Source organism: Triticum aestivum, chromosome 4B (genome assembly GCF_018294505.1).
Source record: "Triticum aestivum cultivar Chinese Spring chromosome 4B, IWGSC CS RefSeq v2.1, whole genome shotgun sequence".
NCBI classification, from domain to species: domain Eukaryota; kingdom Viridiplantae; phylum Streptophyta; class Magnoliopsida; order Poales; family Poaceae; genus Triticum; species Triticum aestivum.
In genome coordinates this window covers 25,656,839-25,662,194 of record NC_057804.1, presented here as the reverse complement: position 1 = coordinate 25,662,194, position 5,356 = coordinate 25,656,839, and positions in this window count along the sequence as shown.

Genomic DNA, 5,356 nt, shown 5'->3' with positions numbered 1-5,356 from the left:
TGCCAAAATCAAACTAGTCATTGATGTCTACTACACAACCTTATTCTTGTAGACGTTGTTGGGTCTGCAAGTGCACATGTTTGTAGGACAGTAGCAAATTTCCCTCAAGTGGATGACCTAAGGTTTATCAATCCGTGGGAGGCGTAGGATGAAGATGGTCTCTCTCAAACAACCCTGCAACTAAATAACAAAGAGTCTCTTGTGTCCCCAACACATCCAATACAATGGTAAATTGTATAGGTGCACTAGTTCGGCGAAGAGATGGTGATACAAGTGCAATATGGATGGTAGATATAGGTATTTGTGATCTGAAATAATAAAAACAGCAAGGTAACTAATGGTAAAAGTGAGCGTAAACGGTATTGCAATGGTAGGAAACAAGGCATAAGGTTCATACTTTCACTAGTGCAAGTTCTCTCAACAATAATAACATAGATAGATCATATAACAACCCCTCAACATGCAACAAAGAGTCACTCCAAAGCCACTAATAGCGGAGAACAAATGAAGAGATTATGGTAGGGTACGAAACCACCTCAAAGTTATCCTTTCTGTTATATCTGTTCAAGAGTCCGTAGTAAAATAACATGAAGCTATTCTTTCCGTTCAATCTATCATAGAGTTCATACTAGAATAACACCTTAAGACACAAATCAACCAAAACCCTAATGTCACCTAGATACTCCATTGTCACCTCAAGTATCCGTGGGCATGATTATACGATATGCATCACACAATCTCAGATTCATCTATTCAACCAACACAAAGTACTTCAAAGAGTGCCCCAAAGTTTCTATCGGAGAGTCAAGATGAAAACGTGTGTCAACCCCTATGCATAGGTTCATGGGTGGAACCCGCAAGTTGATCACCAAAACATACATCAAGTGGATCACGTGAATATCCCATTGTCACCACAGATAAGCATGGCAAGACATACATCAAGTGTTCTCAAATCCTTAAAGACTCAATCCGATAAGATAACTTCAAGAGGAAAACTCAATTCATTACAAGAGAGTAGAGGGGGAGAAACATCATAAGATCCAACTATAATAGCAAAGCTCGTGATACATCAAGATCGTGCCATAGAGAGAACACGAGAGAGAGAGAGAGAGAGAGATCAAACACATAGATACCGGTACATGAAGGAAATATGCCCTAGAGGCAATAATAAAGTTATTATTTATTTCCTTATTTCATGATAAATGTTTATTATTCATGCTAGAATTGTATTAACCGGAAACATGATACATGTGTGAATACATAGACAAACATATAGTCACTAGTATGCCTCTACTTGACTAGCTCATTAATCAAAGATGGTTATGTTTCCTAACCATAGACATGTGTTGTCATTTGATTAATGGGATCACATCATTAGGAGAATAATGTGATTGACATGACCCATTCCGTTAGCCTAGCACTTGATCGTTTAGTATGTTGCTATTGCTTTCTTCATGACTTATACATGTTCCTGTAACTATGAGATTATGCAACTCCCGTTTACCGGAGGAACACTTTGGGTACTACCAAACGTCACAACGTAACTGGGTGATTATAAAGGAGTACTACAGGTGTCTCTGAAGGTACATGTTGAGTTGGCGTATTTTGAGATTAGGTTTTGTCACTCCGATTGTCGGAGAGGTATCTCTGGGCCCTCTCGGTAATGCACATCACTATAAGCCTTGCAAGCAATGTAGCTAATGAGTTAGTTACGGAATGATGTATTACGTAACGAGTAAAGAGACTTGCCGGTAACGAGATTGAACTAGGTATTGGATACCGACGATCAAATCTCGGGCAAGTAACATACCGATGACAAAGGGAACAACGTATGTTGTTATGCGGTCTGACCGATAAAGATCTTCGTAGAATATGTGGGAGCCAATATGAGCATCCAGGTTCCGCTATTGGTTATTGACCGGAAACGTGTTTCGGTCATGTCTACATTGTTCTCGAACCCGTAGGGTCCGCACGCTTAAGGTTTCGATGACAGTTATATTATGAGTTTACATGTTTTGATGTACCGAAGGAGTTCGGAGTCCCGGATGAGATCGGGGACATGACGAGGAGTCTCAAAATGGTCGAGACGTAAAGATTCATATATTAGATGATATGGTTAGGCCAAGGGGTCAAGCCCATGAGGCTTTAGGTCGGTGCAAAAGGAGTTTTGCGGAGGCCAGGGGGCCAAACGCCGGAGACCCTGGCGTCTGGCCCTGGGCCAGACGCCGAGGCCCATGGCGTCTGGGCCAGACGCCAAGGATTGTGGCATTTGGTCCTGGAGTCCGAGTGGGACTCTTGCCTTTCGGGCAAAACCGACTTTGAGGAGGTTTTTGCTCCAAGTTTCGACCCGGGGGCTCAACATATAAATAGAGGGGCAGGGCTAGCACCAAAGACACAACAATTGATCCCTTGGATCTCTTAGCCGTGTGTGGTGCCCCCCTCCACCATAGTCCACCTCAATAATATCGTAGCGGTGCTTAGGCGAAGCCCTGCGATGGTAGAACATCAAGATCGTCACCACGCCGTCGTGCTGACGGAACTCTCCCTCGACACTCGGCTGGATCGGAGTTCGAGGGACGTCATCGAGCTGAACGTGTGCTAGAACTCGGAGGTGCCGTAGTTTCGGTGCTTGATCGGTCGGGCCGTGAAGACGTACGACTACATCAACCGCGTTGTGCTAACGCTTCCGCTTACGGTCTACAAGGGTATGTAGGTTACACTCTCCCCTCTCGTTGCTATGCATCACCATGATCTTGCGTGTGCGTAGGAAATTTTTTGAAATTACTACGTTCCCCAACAGTGGCATCCGAGCCTAGGTTTTATGCGTTGATGTTATATGCACGAGTAGAACACAAGTGAGTTGTGGGCGATATAAGTCATACTGCTTACCAGCATGTCATACTTTGGTTCGGCGGTATTGTTGGATGAAGCGGCCCGGACCGACATTACGCGTACGCTTACGCGAGACTGGTTCTACCGACGTGCTTTGCACACAGGTGGCTGGCGGGTGTCAGTTTCTCCAACTTTAGTTGAACCGAGTGTGGCTACGCCCGGTCCTTGTGAAGGTTAAAACAGCACTAACTTGACAAACTATCGTTGTGGTTTTGATGCGTAGGTAAGAACGGTTCTTGCTCAGCCCGTAGCAGCCACGTAAAATTTGCAACAACAAAGTAGAGGACGTCTAACTTGTTTTTGCAGGGCATGTTGTGATGTGATATGGTCAAGACGTGATGAGATATAAGTTGTTTTATGAGATGATCATGTTTTGTTGAAGTTATCAGCAACTGGCAGTAGCCCTATGGTTGTCTCTTTGTTGCATAAGATGCAAGTGCCAAATAATTGCTTTACTTTATCGCTATGCGATAGCAATAGTTGCAAGAGCAATAGTTGGCGAGACGACCATGAGATGACACATTGATATAGATCAAGATGATGAAGATCATGGTGTCATGCCGGTGACGATAGAGATCATGACAGTACTTTGGAGATGGAGATCAAAGGCGCAAGATGATCATGGCCATATCATGTCACATATTTTGATTGCATATGATGTTTATCTGTTATACATTTTATTCTGTTTTGTTTGACGGTAGCATTTTAAGATGATCTCTCACTAATTATCAAGAAGTGTTCTCCCTGAGTATGCACCGTTGCGAAAGTTCTTCGTGCTGAGACACCACGTGATGATCGGGTGTGATAGGCTCTACGTTCAAATACAACGGGTGCGAAACAGTTGCACACGCGGAATACTCGGGTTAAACTTGACGAGCCTAGCATATACAGATATGGCCTCGGAACACGGAGACCGAAAGGTCGAGCGTGAATCATATAGTAGATATGATCAACATAGTGATGTTCACCATTGAAAACTACTCCATCTCACGTGATGATCGGACATGGTTTAGTTGATTTGGATCACGTGATCACTTAGATGACTAGAGAGATGTCTGTCTAAGTGGGAGTTCTTAAGTAATATGATTAATTGAACTTAAATTTATCATGAACTTAGTCCTGGTAGTATTTTGCAAATTATGTTGTAAGATCAATAGCTTGCGTTGTTGCTTTCATATGTTTATTTTGATATGTTCCTAGAGAAAATTGTGTTGAAAAATGTTAGTAGCAATGATGCGGATTGGATCCGTGATCTAAGGTTTATCCTCATTGCTGCACAGAAGAATTATGTCCTTAATGCACCGCTAGGTGACAGACCTATTTCAGGAGCAGATGTAGATGTTATGAACGTTTGGCTGGCTCAATATGATGACTACTTGATAGTTTAGTGCACCATGCTTAACGGCTTAGAATCGGGATTTCAAAGACGTTTTGAACGTCATGGACCATATGAGATGTTCCAGGAATTGAAGTTAATATTTCAAGCAAATACCCGAGTTGAGAGATATGAAGTCTCCAACAAGTTCTATAGCTAAAAGATGGAGGAGAATCGCTCAACTAGTAAGCATGTGCTCAGATTGTCTGGGTACTTCAATCACTTGAATCAAGTGGGAGTTAATCTTCCAGATAAGATAGTGATTGACAGAATTCTCTAGTCACCATCACTAAGTTACTAGAACTTCGTGATGAACTATAGTATGCAAGGGATGACGAAAACAATTCCCGAGCTCTTCGTGATGTTGAAATCGACGAAGGTAGAAATCAAGAAAGAGCATCAAGTGTTGATGATTGACAAGACCACTAGTTTCAAGAAAAGGGCAAAGGGAAAGAAAGGGAACTTCAAGTAGAATGACAAGAAAGTTGTCACTCCCACGAAGAAGCCCAAAGCTGAACCAAAGCCTGAAACTGAGTGCTTACACTGCAAAGGAAATGGTCACTGGAAGCGGAAATGCCCTGAATATTTGGTGGATAAGAAGGATGGCGAAGTGAACAAGGGTATATTTGATATACAGGTCATTGATGTGTGCCTTACTAGTGTTTATAGTAGCCCCTGAGTATTTGATACTTGTTCGGTTGCTAAGATTAGTAACTCGAAACAGGAGTTACAGAATAAACAGAGACTAGTTGAGGGTGAAGTGACGATGTGTGTTGGAAGTGGTTACAAGATTGATATGATCATCATCGCACACTCCCTATACTTTCGGGATTAGTGTTAAACCTAAATAAATGTTATTTGGCATTTGCGTTGAGCATGAATATGATTTGATCATGTTTATTGCAATACGGTTATTCATTTAAAGTCAGAGAATAATTGTTGTTCTGTTTACATGAATAAAACCTTCAATGGTCATACACCCAATGAAAATAGTTTGTTGGATCTCGATCGTAGTGATACACATATTCATAATGTTGAAGCCAAAAGATGCAAAGTTAATAATGATAGTGCAACTTATTTGTGGCACTG